Source organism: Lissotriton helveticus, chromosome 2_1 (assembly GCF_964261635.1).
Source record: "Lissotriton helveticus chromosome 2_1, aLisHel1.1, whole genome shotgun sequence".
NCBI classification, from domain to species: Eukaryota; Metazoa; Chordata; class Amphibia; order Caudata; family Salamandridae; genus Lissotriton; species Lissotriton helveticus.
This window is the reverse complement of record NC_136059.1, coordinates 135,014,217-135,032,742: the sequence shown is the minus strand read 5'-3', so window position 1 is coordinate 135,032,742 and position 18,526 is coordinate 135,014,217. Positions and strand designations below refer to the sequence as shown.

General features: G+C 40.6%; 1 protein-coding gene across 1 annotated transcript in view; it reads right to left on the bottom strand.

Annotated features, from left to right (window-relative positions):
• LOC144819253 (uncharacterized) overlaps positions 1 to 18,526 on the bottom strand; it is a 117,919-nt gene that overhangs the window by 48,477 nt on the left and 50,916 nt on the right. The window lies entirely within an intron of this gene.

Here is an 18,526-nt window from a genome sequence, read left to right as displayed (position 1 = left end):
TGACATCACTGATGACAACATCCAGTGATTATGTGTTTCTGTAAAGTTTAAATATGTTTTACATATTGAAGAATGAGTGGATGTATAAGTGTCTGAATGAAGGTTTTAGTAGGTGCGTGATTGACTGTATGAGTGAGTGATTAAATGCGTCTTACTGAATGCACGGGTTAGTGACTAAACTGTCTAAAAGTGTGCATCAGTATGTCTGTTGTTGTGCAAGCTGCTGCACGTGTTGATCAGTAGCTATATAAGTAGCTATATGGGTTATTGATTGGTTGCACAAGTATTTGTATGGGAGACTGAGTGTGTGTATGGCTGGCTGGGAGGTGTGTGACTCTGTGCAGATCAATGTGTACTTGTATCAGTGATTCTATAAGCGAGTAACTATGTGTTAGTATATGTTTCAAAAATGTAAGGTGTTCTGTGTTTAACTGTATAGATGAGAAAATGGAAGTGTGATTGATTCTTTTCAGGACTGACTAGGTGTGTGAGTAACTCCATGGATGAGTGGCAGAGTGTGAGTGTCTGTATAGGTGTATGAGTGCATATGATAGTGTTGTAAAGATGAGTGATTGTATGTATGAATGATTGTATGAGTGAATGTGTGTGTAGACATAGGAATCAGTGAGTGCGTATGTAGTAACTAGTATTGGTGTGTCAATGGTTTCAAAAATGATACTCTCTATTTAACACTGGGTGTAACGGAGGTTATATTAGAGTGTGAGGAGATGCATTGTATTATCACATGAATGATATCATCAGTGATGTGATCATTGATATCAAGTGAGATGTCATCAGTGATGTCATTTGAGATGTCATCAGTGATGTCATCAGTGATGTCACTGACCATGTCATGAATGATGTAATATGTGACATGATCAGCAGTGGATTGCGGGTGCGCGATATATAGTTAGTGCAACTAACTATATATGGAATTTCAATGGTTTTGTGTGAGTAAAATAAGGTTTAGTAAATGCTAATTCCTAACTATATATGGTCTATAACCTATGGTTTTTTCAGTGAATTTTCAAGGTTTTGTAAATGCTAATTCCTAACTATATATGGTCTATAACCTATGGTTTTTTCAGTGAATTTCATTGGTTTTTTAACAGCTAATATCTGTAGCTGTAAAATTTATTCTTCTTTAAATCCAAAAATATATTTTATATGTTTATGAATAATTATTTTTTTAAATATTTTTTTTTCTTCGTTCCCGCTTCGCGAATCGGGAACCTTACAGTAAAAAAATGTTCAGAAAAATAAAAAAAAAAGTTCTTTTCAGAACTACCTCCCCGTTATTAAAAAATTGGTACAATATTTGGAACTGTGCCAACCTCTATTTCTCTTAGTTCGCTTCCTAGTTCGCTCGCTGGTACGCGAACTGGAAGCGAACCAAAAACAGTAAGTATAAGGGAAGGAAACACACACTTATGTTAAAAGAAAGACAGCTATAGGGGAGTAAACTAGAGATACTATTACCCATAATCCACTACTGATGATGTCACATATTACATCATTCATGACATGCTCAGTGACATCATCAGCAGAGGATTGCGGGTTTTTTGGCAACATGCCTTATCGACGGTTTAATAACGCTGCCTTTTGCTTTATATAAGTTTTCAAATTGTATGAAATATATACCAATAGGTCTTTATGAACCTTTAGGTAGTGCTTTTGTTCATGAGGTCTGGTCGCTTCCATACACATACAGATGTTTCAAAGATGATCAAGAAGTTTATCTGAATGGAGAGGAATGCACTGAGACGCCAGATCATTCACTAATGTGTAGGCACATACAGTTACACGATTCATGCAACAAACAGCGACCAAATATGGCTTGCGTGATGCAAGGCACGCCAGTTCCTGCTATCATCCCCACGTTCAAGTTGTTGGAAAATGGTAGTTATTTGATGCTCAATAATGAAGATTGTTCTGAGTTAATTAAAAGTATTCCTTTTATCGTAACAGTAAGTGAACGGGTTATTTGCTGCAGAAATGTTCTATTTCCTCCCACACATGAACATAGGGAGTTTTCAATCTGGCCACAAATACCAACCTTGGGACACGTTTCAACGGCATGACAAGAATAAGAGCTCTTTTGTCTCAGAGAGAGGTGGCCTTGAGTTCGGCCCGTGAAACTTTCGTACTTCACATAGCGAACACCCGTACACAGGTTTGCCTTTCAATTTCAGCAACATGTTTCCGACTATCTTTAACGCATCCTCCACAAAATCCCTGGCACACTTTTTTAAAGTTGTTACCAGTGGTCTCGTGACTTCATTTGAGAAAATCTTTGGAGTCATCCCTGCTCCCTTTCATTCCATTTTCTCCACTCTGGTTCGTGGATTGCATTTTTACTTGCATTACCAGCGGACGCTCTTGTACTTTTTTACATTTTTAAATATGGATGTCCCTCCTATGCAACCTCCGACCCTGCAGCTGCTGACACTGTTCCGCAATCGCATGCTAGAATATTATGGCACAATGCCGTTGGCGATATTAAGCACGGCATATGGATTATCTTTTCGGTTCTCCTACTTCACCTGTGTCCAGCCTGTATTTCACTGCCTGACCTGTGATTTCGATTGGGCCATTGATTTGTGTCTCTGCGGACCGGTTTCTCCTGACGTCGACTTTAATCAGCTGATGACTCCTATCATTACTCACGAGTTGATTTGTCCTGGCGAAAGGATTATGGCTGTGGCATTGATGCATGGACTACTTGGTCCCTGGAATTTACTGGCGGCAGCACAGTCTTTCTTGGAACACAGCTTTCTTGAAAACCCACCGAGCTGTCCTCTGATGGTGATAGAGGATCCGGTGCTGGGAGAGCACGTATGTTCTTTTCCGCTTTTAAATTGGATGGCTGAACTGTTTTCGGATGAAGACGGTGACTTCCTGTTGGAGGCTGTTGCAGCTTATTTTGCATACACAGTTATGTCATAGACCTTTTTCATGTTTCATATGCTGAGTACTAGCATTTCATTGACAATTCATTGACTTAATTGTCAAGTTTTTATTATTTACCTTGCCTATTGGCTTAAGACTCGATAAAGTACTTGGCTGTTTTATTTTTCTTTAGCATTGAATTTTCCTAGTTTTTAATGCTTTACCTTGCGGACCGTCCACATATAAACTTGCAATCTGCTCTCATGAGATGGCACTTCTATTATCTTATTCAGTTCGTTTCCGGATCATGAGGAGGTGTCATCTAGGTCCTGGATATCTTTACACCGTGTTAAGTTAGCATGGGCTCATTACCGGTTTAAACGCCATTTTTCCTTTTTTGCAACTTCTGCACACAACATTTAGTTGTTGCTTTAGCTTTCCACCTAGTAGTTCATCGTGGTTTACATGAGAATAATATGTTATTGGTCTACTATCTGCTTTACTTGTTAAACTATATCTGTACAGCGAGTGCTAAAGTTTCAAGAACAACACGGTACAGAATTGTTATGAGGTCTGATCTCCACGACTTCATACTCATAACATAAGTGCAACTTCTGCCAATTCTGGGCATGAGGCGGGTTTTATATTGCTTTGCCGAACACACATACACAACAGTTGATGCGGTTCACATGAAGAGAGAGCTGGTGTATGCTGATGTGATTCCTTCAAATCTAAGACACTAAAGTATGGGCACGCCCTAAACCAACACAAAGAGACCTTCTTAGCAAATAATATAATATGTGTATTAGGGAGGGTGAGATATAAGCAGCCGCGGGCCGTGGAGGGAGTTACGGTGAGGCAGGGAGGCGGGGAGGGGGAGAAGCAGGGTGGAGCCCTCTCTACCTTGCCCCTCCCCCTCCCCGCCTCCCTGCCCCACCGTAACTCCCTCCACGGCCCGCGGCTGCTTATAAGTGTTGCTAACTCTTATTCATTTACAGCATGTTAACATACTGTCACCATTCGCTTTTTATGTACTAGTAACTATGCTGGTAATTTTGCTACTGATAATATGTGTACTTGTATTCTCCACCCTGCTTCTCCCCCTCCCCGCCTCCCTGCCTCACCGTAACTCCCTCCACGGCCCGCGGCTGCTTATAAGTGTTGCTAACTCTTATTCATTTACAGCATGTTAACATACTATCACCATTCACTTTTTATGTACTAGTAACTATGCTGGTAATTTTGCTACTGATAATATGTGTACTTTTATTATCTAAGGTACTACGCCTGAGAAGACGGCATTAGTAAATAAACATTTCAAATACACATGTGTTCTTCTTAACTCCATGTTCTGGTTTCTAAGAAATATATAACGACCGACTGTTCATGAGTTCCACGTATCCTGAGGTACTATAAGTTCATATTCTGGATTGTCTAAACATTGAGAGTTTGTTATATCCAATGTGACACTGTACCTAGCTTGCTAAATAGTTTTTGATTACTAACGTGAGTTTTGGGACACCCTAATTCGCCGAGGTTCCAATCCTCTGTCCACAGTTCTGTGTGAGAACAGAAACCCTGCGACAGGGGCACCCCCGACCCTTGCTGGACCTTCATCACACTTGCGATACAACTCCAGCAATGCGCCACCTTTACGGCACAGATACATCACGCATCTGTGCTGTTTTTGCCCCGTGATGCGCCGCATTGTAAATGCAGCACACCATAGGTGACGGAACAGCGGCACAGAATGACTAACACATCCCTGGTGATGCGCCAGTCATCATAAATCTATCCCTATGCTTCTTATCTTGTTAGAGATGAACCGCCATATGTATCATCAAAGTTATTTGCATTTCCTAAATAGCGAACTTTAAGGAATAAATAGCGATTCTTTACCATTCCTAGTTTGCGATGAGCTATTTGCTAATTAGCCGAATGTAGCCCAATGAAGCCCAATGTAGCCCAATGTAGCCCAAAGATGGCCGCCAGACACACAAAAAAACAAATGTAGCCCAAATATCAGCCAGATGTAGCCCAACTATAGCCCAGTGACAGAATGACCAATCAGCTTCGCAAACCTCCGTTACGCGAAGCGGAGCGCTGTTACAGATATATATCTTTTTTTGAACGTTAATTTCTCAAAATCCACTGGAGCACATATATTGAGACCTAGCAAAGGCACATCGGGCTACCAGTCCCTAATATTTTGCCAAGTTTCGTGCAAATCCATTCAGCCGTTCAATTATTATTTTTATTATTTTTTTTTGCCCCGCGGGGCCCTTTTAAAACCTCCACATCAAACCTAGGGGGTCAGCGAGGATCTACTATGCCCCCTTATAGTTATTTCCCCCTTTGTTTTGACCTCCTCTTGTCTCTCGATCCTACCGAGAGACAAGATGGCGGCCGCTACGGACTGTTTGGAATGTTGACAGACGCCGGAGAACCAATCAGCTTCGCTTCACAAAGCTCCGTTGCGCGAAAAGTCCGCGAACCAGAGCGCTAACCGGTCCGCTGTTACAGATATATATCTTTTTTTAAACGTTAATTTCTCAAAATCCACTGGAGCACATATATTGAGACCTACAAAAGGCACATCGGGCTACCAGTCCCTACAATTTTGCCAAGTTTCGTGCAAATCCATTCAGCCGTTCGGGCTAAAAGTGAGGCCAACCGCCCTATGGAAAACTCAATGTTAAAAACACGTTTTGGGACCCCCCTTTTTTCTCGGCCCCCACTGGACGAACCCCCCCCAAATTTTCAAGGGCTGCTCAGAAACAAAATGTGCCATTTTCCTGAAAATTTCAGCCAATTCCGTCCACAAACGCCAAAGTTATTAGACATAGAATTTTCAAAAAACCCATAGAGAAAAAATCCTAACTATATATACCTACTGGCGACCGCCAGTAGGTAATTACCTACTGGCGGTCGCCAGTAGGTAGTTATAGTTAGGACCTATTATCCATAGGAAATCCACAACAATCTATTTGGAATAACTTTGGCACCGGTTCATGAATTTTCCAAACTTTTGGCCAGCTAAGTTCTGCTTCTTCCCTGAAAGATTGGAGGTGATTGGTGAAGCGGGGGTCGAGAAAAAAAGGGGGTCCCAAAACGTGTTTTCCCAATGCAATTTCCCATAGGACCTTTAGCCGCAGGTACAGCCCGAACTGCTGAACGGAATTACACCGAATTTGGCAAAGAGGTAGTCCTTGGTTCAGACTTGTGCCTTTTGCTTATTTGGTGTAAATCTGTTCAGTAGCTTTTGAGAAAATGACATTTAAAAGTATATATATATATCTATGGGCGTGGTGGATCCACGGATACTGCACGCATTGCCATTGTCCCATAAGCACACCCTTCCGATCACGCGCTGAATGCTAATTGTTGTCAACATTCAAAACTAGAAACTGTTGGCAGCCATTTTATGCCTCGGTAGAGGGGAGGCTGAAGTAGCCTGTGAAATATGTGTTTAAAACATGAAAAGGGGACAGAGTAGACACACCCTGACCCTCTAGGTCTGCTCAGGGGGTCCCACAAGGACCCACAGGGCCCAAAATTGTATTATTATTTTTTTTAAATCGCAGGGTGCGCGTAGGATCCGCGCATCCTAGCGATATAAAAAAAAGAAACTTAGGCTTCCGTGCGGCTTTTGGTAATTTGCCCCGGGGGGCCCAAATTCCGGAGGCATTTGTAAAAAATAGTGTGGGATGTTCCAATCCCCCCCATACTGTCCCCGGGGATAATAAAAATTAGTGTTAGGGGCTATTTCTTTTTTTTTTTACGTAAAATGAGTTGTCGTGCACCCATTGCGGCACTCAGTGCGCCCCCTGGTGTGCACGCGTTAGATGCACTGTTTCTAACCCGTAAGATGCACAACTCCAGCGCGTTTGGTGCATGACTCATGCGCTTCGGCTGCACGACTTTCACGTGTTGGGTGCGTGACTCCTGGCCAAAAAACAAATAATATTTTTCAAATATACATCAAGCTTATGTGTTTAGTTGTTAGGTGGCTCTAAAAAGAGCCCCTGTGTTTATAGAGAGATTTTAGTACTTACAAGTAATTACCGATGCAGAGTCTAAAGTTTAAGATGAAGACTCTTTTCCCCTCATCTGTAAAATGTACACCAGCTTTCCTGTAAATGCCATGCATATTGAAACGCAAATTGTTTTGGTATATGGACCCCATTCTATAGTCCTGGAGAAAAGCAGAAACAGATTTATTCACATGTTTCCTAGCTTTCTCAATCTGTGGACAAAATTGATTGGAACAGTTCCATTTCTGCCTTTGGCAAATGTTAGAATAGACAAAGGCAGTTTGGGGGAAAAGTGACATCAGTTCTGAAAAGGTATCCTTCATAAGCATTTCCAGACCTACCCCAGTCAAAGTGTCTAGGTCATTGCCACCACAGTGCACAATTATGAGGTCTGGGTGTTGGAGATGCAAAAAGGATTTCACCAATGGCATCAATTGGTGTCACTTTAACCCTCACTGTCCAATCCAGTTAATGTCTACATTTGGTAAACCTAGGTCTTTGTGATTTCCTCAGTGTTCTGCATACATTTGGCTCTAGAAAATATAGCTGTGTCCCACAATCCACACTCTAAGCATGTTAAAGGGAGGTCTGGATGCGCTCAGATGGTCTCTGTAATTGAAATGGCAGTTTGAAAACTAAGATTTTTCTAAAATGGTGGATAAGATGCCGTTTTGAAACAAGAAAATAAATGATTTGTTGTTTGACAACATTCTACACTGAAAACTAGGGTGCATGTTTCAGGTTTTTTTAAAGCATGATTCTTATTGGTTAACAAAAACTGATTGAAAGGAACGTTACATTATCAAGCATCCATCACGCGACGCGGGACGCGCGCGGGCGGGTGCCGGGCGAAGCCCGGGCAAAGGGCGGGCCCTCTGTGGCCCTCAGAGGCCAGAGGAGGTCGGGACAGGCCATAGACCCTGGATTATTCTTTAAGGTTGAAAGAACTACATTATTCATATGAGACTTTAACTTTATTATCAAGTTTAATAATTGTTTTAATAGTAATTGTTTAATCGGTCTGTTTCCTTGCTATTACTGCTGGATTGATTGATATCAACGTAAGATTAGCTCACAGCATAATGCCCAGACTTACCAAAGACATGCCAGTCGCTGGTCGGACTACTATGGATAACTTTCTGGTAAAAAAAGGTAACCAAATTAATAATGAGCGTAGGGCCTCTTTGGGACGTAGTAGCAATCTTCCTGTATCATCTGAAAATATGCCCACTCAGGTGATAGAAGGGTCAGAGGGAATCACAGAAGAGAACCCAAACTCTGGCACTGAAGGGGCACATAGGTCTGTGGTTCAAGTACAGGTACATGCAGAGGTGCATTCAGATCTGCAAAACTCCTCCAGTGAAGACTCACACTAAGACCCATAAGGAAGTGTAGGAAGAATCAGGCGAAACGAGGGGGAAAAATACAACAAAAAGAGCTGATACTTCCCGTCCTAACGCTACAAATGCTGGTAACCCAGTTATAACTGTTAGTGATGTGGATGGTAATAGTGAGGGAGGGTTAAGCTTAGCCTCTAACCACTATGAGAATCTAATCAGCACACTACTAAGTAAGGTGGAGGAGAAAATCACAGAGCTAATGAACCCACTATTAACTGGACTGGATGCAGTAGCCTCAGAGGTAGAAAGGCTGGGAGGATTGCTGGAGGCACATCTGGCTTCTGCCACTGCCACAAAAGGGACTGTCCCAAAAACGAATCCTAGCACTACCTCTAACAAAGCTGTGAAGGGAAAGGTCGACAGGGCAGAGAGCGCACAGAAGTGATGTGCCCCAGGCTCCCCAGGCTTGATAGAAACTAGGGCTGTTAATAACCCGCTACGAGCAACTCGGCCAAAAAATCAAGCGCCAGCACCTCTGATTAGCAGATATGCGCCAATCCAGAGGAAAAAACTTAGGAATGTCAATCTTCCGCCTGACTGTGTACCCTATGTGGTGGTATTAACAAATGTCCCATGCTTTGAAGAACACCCTGCTCTGCCACATGGGGAGTCTCAAGAATCACGAAAAACAGAACAGTAGTTTGGTTAAACAAAAATGGTGGTTTTCCAACCCATTACTATGACCAAATTATTTCAACAGAAAGGGTCAATTGGGTTGGCCCCTCTTGCAAATCAACATCGGGGGACTGTGTGGTTATTAATTTTAAATATCCACAACATGTTGCCACAGTGTTATTGCGTGCATCCGCACTAATGTATAGCCCAAACAGTGTCTGTGTGCGTCCATTAGGGTATTTCTATGCGCCTGGGCCAATCACACCCAAAGACTCTCGAAGTTTCAGGCTAATGACCCAAACTCGTTCTCCCACATCGGCAGGACCATACATGTGTAATACTGCTAGCCATGGGGTGAATGGATGGCAGATGCCTGTACAGAATAACAACGGTGTTAATTATGGATGGAGAGGGAGTAATGTGGCCGCACAGAACAGATTTGAAGTATTTTCAGGCCTGGATGCTTGTGATTGACTGGTGGAGCAGGATGGTCAAAACACTGCAAGTGTTTCAGTAGTTCAGCCTATAGAGGCAAGTCAGTTTACAACACATAAAAATAATGTTATTAGTTGGAATGTTTGCTGGGCTGGCCACTAAATTACAAGATGAGAACTGGATTAAATATATTAAATGTTTTCAGATTATATGCTTACAAGAGACCTGGTCAGTAGAGTGTGACCTTTTTATTGAAGGATACAAGGCTTTCTTTGTACCCGCTACAGCAGTAGGCAGGGGTAGACCAAAAGGGGGGTTGGTCACGTTTATTTCTGTAGCTATGACATGCACTATACAAAGAAGGGCATCAAGCAATCATGGTATTTTAGGCTTAGTTTTAGCCAGAGATAATTGTATGGCTGGTCTGATCAATTTTTATAATTCTACTAATACATGCACAGCATTGAATAACCTAAAAATCTTAAATGATTATGTTAGTTCAGCAATGAAGGACTGCTCACATAACCTAATGATCATGGGAGATTTTAACGTTCACCCCTGCGGGGACCCTCTAATGAAAAACCTTCAGGAAATCCAGTGTGCTAGACATGAGGGCCTGCACTTGGAACATACATTGGAGGGGGATCTTTTTAATGATTTATTAAATGACCATGATCTCACTTTAACAATGGCACTGTGTGATCCCGGGAAATGTTTTGATACTCCAACCTTCAAAGGGCATGGGAAAGGGACATTTATAGATTACATGTTATTATCTTTGCCTATGCAGGTTTTTGCAGACTCCTTCGCTATTGAAAATAACGAATTCAGTGATCACAATCCTTTGACTATCCATCTCAGGGGGCCTTGGGTGGTTAATACAAGTTGCAGCCAGTCCAAGGGCAGTGTAAGGGCAACGGACGGAAGACGCCGCCTAAAATGGGCGATGTGTACTCCGGATCTGATTTATAAAAACATTAAAGACACCTGTAGTGAAGAAATTAATAGTTGCACACAGGATGACTCAGACCCAACGCAAATCCTGTCTGCCTTTCAAAATCTAACAGATAAAGTTTCTATCTTAATGACAGACTGAGTAAAGAAGTCTGTGAATAATGGTCCGCGCTGGTTTAATCAAGAATGTTCTAAAGCTGCGCGTAACCTGAGATCTGCCCTGGCAATAAACCCCCGTAATAAGGAAATGGTCAAAGGGTGTCGCAAAGAATTTAAATTTGCCACTGCCACTCGCAAAGAATCTTTGAGGAACGAGGCGTGGAATGAGATCTTGGACCCACAAACATTGAAAAATAGTGCTAGGTTTTGGGCTGTAATCAAGAAACCTTTTCTGGTGCAAGATCCAGGAGAGGGACTTGAAAGTGTTATAACTAAGGAGGAGTGGGTAGTACATTTCAAGCAACTATATGGAGGCACGGTAGATAATATCGCGAATACAGTCCCCGATAATGGGGTAGCCTCATTCAGAGTAAGTAGAGGAGAGGTAATGGTAGGGATAGAGGGGCTGACAGCTGGTAAAGCGCCAGGCCCAGACGGGTTACCCCCTGACCTCTTTAAATCTGATCCCACGTTTTGGTCACCGATTGTTGAGGCTGTTATTAATGCAGCCGCTAGAATCGGGTGCCCATTCTCTTGGGGGGTTTCCACCATTGTCCCGATTTTTAAAAAGGGGGACAGGGACAGCCCACTTTGTTATAGGCCGATCTCCCTAATAAATTCAATGGCAAAAATAGTGGGTAGAATTGTACTGCAGAGACTTTCGGATTGGGTGACGGACAACAACATCATGTCTATCTCACAGTATGGCTTCTGCAGTGGTCGATCAACCATAACACAATGTATAAACCTCTACTCCATACTCAGTAAATACTGCACTGCCCAAAAAGGTACAGTCCACCTAGCCTTCATGGACCTATCCTCAGCCTTCGACTGTGTGAACAGGGGAAGGCTTTGGGAGTCCATGAGGGAGAAGGGTGTAGACAGTGGGATTGTTAATTTTCTTGTTGACCTACATAGCAACACAAGTGCGAATGTTAGGTACTCTCAAGAACTGTGCGTAACGGAGAATTTTAGAACTGGGAAGGGAGTACGTCAAGGCTGTATACTAGCCCCCTTCCTTTTTAATTTTTATATAAACGAGCTTGATAGCGTTTTGCAGGAGGTGAAAGCTGATTGTCCTAGGGTGGGGAGAAGGAGTATCCCCGTCCTTTTATACGCAGATGATGCGGTTTTAATATCCAGAACTGAGAAAGGCCTTCAATTGTTACTTAATGCTTTCAAACAGTTTATGGAAGAAAGAGATCTGCTGGTTAATAACTCCAAATCTTTCATTATGCAAGTTGGTAAGCGTCCAAAAAGACACTATACATTCAAACTAGATAATGTAGTAATTCCATTCTCTAATACATTTTCCTATCTAGGAGTTCTTTTTGACTCTAAACTGACATGGGGCCCTCAACTTGCAAAGAAAAGATGTGATGTGGTTAGGGTTAATGCTTCTATTTTTAACTTTGCTTCAAAATTAGGAAAAAAGCCAACGCTTGCAATGACGAAATTATATGATACTAAATCAGTAGCAACTGCAGTCTATGGTAGTGAACTTTGGGGTTATCTGGCCTGTGAACAATTACAGATTGCAGAAAATGCATTTCTTAAACGCCTTTTGTGTGTTCCGGCCGCCACTTCCAATTTTGCGGTACATGTGGAGTTAGGAGTAGAATATTTGAGCGATATTCTCTCCTTACGACCATTGACATGCTGGTTGAAACTATGGCTGAGCTAAGATATCCCATTACCACACCTGATTGTAAATGACTTTATTTCGCATGATAAGGCATTAGGCACTCCATGGCTGAAGTACTTAAAAACCAGCTTTTGTGAGATGGGTCGCCCTGAATTATTTGATCGCCTGACTGAAATTGTAAAAGGGGATGTTGAAGCAAGTAAGCAGTCTTTCCTTCTGCGTCGGAAGGTCTTGAGGGAGGGTGCGGAGTTTCAGAAAACAAATGTAAGGAAATATATTATGGTTAAAACCTGTCTGACAATGGAGCCTTACCTACTCGGCACATTTAGTACCCATGAAAAGTTCCTTTTAACAAGATTCAGATTGAACTTGTTCCATCATCTGCTTATAAGACCAAAAAATGATGCTTTTAATAAACTTCCTGCATCTTGTGGCTGCGACGAAAAGTTTCCACAGGATATGATGCATTTTATGTTTTAATGTAGATTTTATGAATATCCACGTAAACGTTATCTGCTTGCTCTTTTAAAAAAACTTAATTTTAATCAGATTCGTCCAGCCTTTTTATATTTGCAATTGTTGCACAGTGATAGTGTCCTTCAAATCATTGAATTATGAAAAATGTCTCTCAGACTTAGAACTTGTCTGGATCTATGAATGTTAATATATTAATGAATTACAGTTCAGTGGAACCAATGTTGACATGGAAAGTTATCTTTGTAAATATATTTTTATGAATGTTTTATGTATGTACAGTATGAAATGTGTACTTTTATGGTTGAATCAAACCGAAATAAAGTCTCTTTTGAATTGAATTGGAACGTTACATAAGATAAGCTGGTATATTGAAAATTCAAGCACACTTTCTGTTTTGATTAGCAAACTTGTGTGATGCACTTTTTACCTGTGTGGTCAGTTAAGTGTTCCATGAAGTGTTTCTATGGTAACAGGCAGAAGGCAGAATTGGGATAGAGTTGAAATGTATGTCATTTGGAAAGGGTTGAAATTTGTAACCAATAGAAATGTGTGTTTGCTTTTGAATTAATGAAGGTGTTGAAAACCGAGATTCTGTATAAGAAAATCTGCTGTGTGACTGATATACTTCTTATTCTACAAAATCATTTGTAAGGTGAGTTATTAATTTGTGAGGGGATGTATGTGGTGTATTTTGATTTTAATTAGACTAATGTGTTCGTCCTGCTAAATTGCAGGGAATACTTTTTTTTCTCTAGAATTTTATTGTGAGTGTGTGTGGATTTTGAAAGCATTCTGAGATAAGCATTTGTGTATTTTGTGTGTTTGCAGACAGATAACTATGCTGTTCTCATGTTTTTGTAGAATTAGAAACAAGTTATATTCATGTATTTGCAAAATGACTCAAGTTTCTACATTAAAATGAAGTACTTATTCTAGACTATGAAATGTGTTTTGGTGAAATGCAATGGATAGTGTTGTTTGTCTAGAATGACACAGTGAGTCTTGTGTACATTTAGGAATCATTCTGATAGAAGCAGTCTATACTAATGTGTAGTAGAACATGTTGTGCAATGTGTAGCATCACCTAAAGTCTTCTAGAGTGGTAAATGTGTTTTGGTAAAATACAAGGGATAGAGTGGCTTGAGTAGAATCAGAGAGTGAGTCTGTGCATTTAGGAATCACTCTGAGAGAAGCGTTTTGGTAGTTTATGTGTTTCCTGACATGTAATTGATTATAAACGTATTGTGTTCTCACATTTTGGTAGAATTAGAAAATAGTCATTGGTTATGTGTTTTCAAAATGAATTTGGCTTTAATAGTAAAATGCCCTATTGTAAATCCCTAATCTACCTCCAGCACAACCTCCTACACTACCCAAACACAACTTTAGTTCCTAGAACACTACTCTACCACTATTTGTAGCATGAGCCGGTTGAGTACATAACACCACTGCACTATGCTAGAACACTACTCCATCACGACTACCTACAGTACCTAAACACCATTTCATTACCTTAAAGCTTAACTCTATCACAGCAGGACTCTTTACACTACCCAAACAGCACTATACTACACTACTACTGCATTTATAAGAAATATTGTTCTTTGTCTAGAATCACAATGTGAGTCAGTGTCTGTTTGGGGAAATTGCGACAGAATGACTTGCTCGGTTGATATGTTTGCAAACATAGAAGTACATGTACTCATGCATTGAGCCAGGCTTTAGGGCATGCAGTGCTTCAAACTCCTATGCCGTATGCATGTAGTGGCCTAACTACTATCACACTGGTGTTTCAGGCCTACAATTCTCCAGTTAGTATCTATAGACTCTAGTAAAGACTCTCTGAGTGCTGTTCAAATGCCATAGTAACTCTTTCAGTAGCATGCAGTAATTCCTTCAGTGAATTGCAAGGGATACTCTTATTTGTCTAGAATCACACTGTGAGTCAGTGTCCATTTGGGCAATTGTGACAGAATGACTTGCTTGGTTCATGTGTTTGCAGACACAGAAGTACATGCACTCATGCAGTGAGCCAGGCTTTAGGGCATGCAGTGCTTCAAACTCCTATGCGGTATGCATGTAGTGGTCTAACCACATTTTCACTTGTGTTTCAGGCCTACAATTCCCCAGATAGTATCCATACATTCCAGTAAACACCATGCGAGTGCTCTTCAAATGCCATAGTGACTGTTTCAGTAGCATGTAGTAATCCTTTCAGTGAAGTGCAAGGGATACTGTTATTTGTCTAGAATCACACTGTGAGTTCGTGTCCATTTGGAAGAATTGTGACAGAAGGATTTGCTTGGTTAATGTGTTTGCAGAAGTAGAAGTACATGTACTTTTGCAGTGACACTGCTCCTAGCATGACCCCCTACACTACACAAACACCATTGTACTACCTTAAACCCTAAATCTACCCCAGCACGACCACCTACACTAGTCATACACCACTACACTACTCTAAACTCTAAAACACTACACCAGCAGGATTCCCTACACTACCCAAACACCATTGCACTACTCTAAACATTAAATCTACCCCAGCATGACCCCCTACACTACTCAAACTCTACTGCACTACCCTAAAACACTACCCTAGCACGACCCTCTACACTACACAAACAGCAGTGCACTACCGTAAACCCTAAATTTACCCCAGCATGACCTCCTACACTACCCAAACACCAGTACACTACATGAGAACAGTATTCCAGCAGGACGCCGTACACTACACCAACACCACTGTACTACCCTCAACCCTAAAACACTATCCCTAGCATGATCACCTACACTACATAAACACCAATGCACTAACGTAAAACCATAAATCTACCCCCCAGCACAACCACCTACACTACCTATTCAACAGTGCAGTGCCCTAAACCCTAAAACACTATCCCAGCACAACCCCCTACACTACCCAAACACCATTGCAATAACCTAAACCTTAAATCTACCCCAGCACGACCCCTTACACTACTCAAAGAACACTGTAGTACCCTAAAAGAGTACTTCTACATAAAAACCAGTACACTCCCCTAAACCATAAGTCTACCCCCAGCATGACCTCTATACTACCCATTCGCCAGTGTACTACCCTAAACGGTAAAACACTACCTCAGCACGACCCTGTACACTACTCCAGCACGACCTTCTTCACTATACCAACTCCATTGCACTATCCTAAACTGTAAATCTAATCCCAGCACGACCCCTACACTACCCTTTTACCACTGCACTACCCTAAACTCTAAAATAGTATACCAGCATGACTCACTACACTACCCAAACACTCTAAACCTTAAATCTACCCCAGCATGACCTCCTACACTACATAAACACTACTGCACAACACTAAAACACTACCACAGTACGACCTCCTACACTATCTATTCACTATTGCACTACCCTAAACTCTAAAACACTATACCAGCAAGAGCCACTACAGTACCCAAACACCATTACACTACCCTAAACCTTAAATCTACACTGCATGACCCCCTACACTATCCAAACACTACTGCACAAACCTAAAACACTATTACAGCATGACCCTCTACACTACACAAAGAACAAGTCACTAATCTAAACAGTAAATGTACTCCTAGAACGACCCACCACACTACATAAACACCACTGTACTATCCTAAACACTAAAACACTACCTAGCATGACCCTTTGTACTATTCAAACACCATTTTACTACCATACACTTTAAATCTACCTCTGCATGACCTCCTACACTACCCAAATATGACTGTAGTATCCTAGAGCACTTCCCCAGCATGACTACCTAGACTAGCCAAACACTACTGAACAACCCTAAAACTCTACCCCCACGACCCCATACACTACACAAAAACCACTGCAGTACCTTAAACCATAAAACAATATCCCTATTATGTCCCCATACACTACATAAACACAACTGCACTACCCTAAAACACTACCCCAGCATGATCTACTACCCCACTCAAACACCATTGCACTACCCCACTATCCGTAGCATGACCCCATACACTACATAAACACCACTGCACTATCCTAGAAGAGTATCCCAGCATGACCCTCTATACTATCCAAACACCATTGCAGTACCCTAAACCTTAAACCTATCCCAGCACAACCTGTTACACTACCCAAACACTAGTGTAGTATCCTAAACTCTAAAACAATACCTTAGCATGATCCCCTACACTATTGAAACACTATTACAATACCTTAAACCTTAAATCTATGCCAGCACGACCTCCTACACTACTGAAATACCACTGCACTACCCTAGAACAGTACCTCAGCATGACTCCCTACACTAGACAAACAACACTGCACTACTATAAATTCTAAATCTGTACTGTTGCAAAACCATAGTGACTGTTTATGTACCATGTAGTAATGTATTTACTAAAGTAAAAGTGAACCACATATGAATTCACTCAGTGTCTTTCCTTTTACTATTGTGATCATTTAATAAATATGCATGTACTCATACAGTGCTTCAGGTTTTAGTGTTATGTAGTGCTTCAAACTGCTATGCACTATGTATGTAGTGCTCTTACAACCTTCACAGTTGTGCTTCAGGGCTTCAATGATTTTGTCAGAATGTATAAGAAAAGTGTTTATATAGTAATAAAAATGTATAATTGTTTTAAGTTGTTAATAAATACTTATTTATGTTTATTTTTTACAGATACTGTTTATCATCCTTAAAATAAAGTTGTCATGCCAGAGAAACAAAGAAGAAGAAAAGGTCAAAAAAAGGATACTTACTTGAAAAAAATCTCAACTAGAAGTATTGGAAGATCAACATAATGTGGCGAAAAAGAGAAACAATTCTGGTAAGATCACAAAAGACTTCATAAAAAATATTACTAGATTTAGAAAAAAAATGCAAATGTGGAAAGCAGTGAAAATGTTCCAAGCATTAAAAAAAGTGACAACTATAGGAAAGGAAAAAAGGCAATGAAAAAACAAAGGATACAGCTTATAGTAAAAGAAGAGAAAATCAATAAAAAGAATTGCGCAAAAAATATTTTACAACAGAGCAGTCCATAATTTACTAAATCATACAAAGAAATATAGAAAGAGAACACAATTTTATAAAAAGAAGAAGCATATAGAATCCATTGTTGAAAAGGCTTTTGAAGTAAAGAGGAAACACTTTAGTTTAGTAATAAACAGAATGCGATCACTAGATAAACCAATCCACTTAATGAAGGCCAAAAGTAAGAGGAAAAGAGTAATTAACCGAAGTAATTTTTATGATATTTTTTTAGGGGAATGGAAACACTCTTAAAGTACTGAGCCTTTTTTAATGAAGAGAGTTATTTACAGAGCAATAATTTTTTGCATGCAATTGACACCAGTGGTCGAGCTTATGAGGTTAAAAATGGTTGTCCACTTGAGAAAGAGCAAATGGTTCATAGAAATGCAGAAGAAGTGATAGCTGATGAAGTTCTAGGCAGATGTTCTAAAGCCCCAGTGTACACATGGGTTTGTAGTAGTATTTGTAGTGTACGACAAGAATCTATTGATAATTTACGCAATTTCTTACATGCATATTGTTAAAAAAGTGTTAAACAAAAGATGAAGCTGATGCAAGGATTAGACCCTTGCAGAGTGAGAAAATATACTGGTTTGCATGGTAATTCTTTGGCTTCTCTTTCTAGGAAAGTATGTCAAAGTGTTTGTCACCATTTCAGGATGTTGGCAGTACACCATACCCAAATGTGGAAGATAGTGAGAAGATTGTATTATGCAAAAAGTCCAGCACTAAAGTTAAATGAGTTGAACAGTGCTCTTTTGCATGGGTCAGTATCAGATGTGAAGAAGGTTTATGATGATATTGAGTTCTGTTACTTTGGTCCTGAACAACAGAGTGCAGAAACTGAGACATTAATAGAAAAAAATTTGGAGAG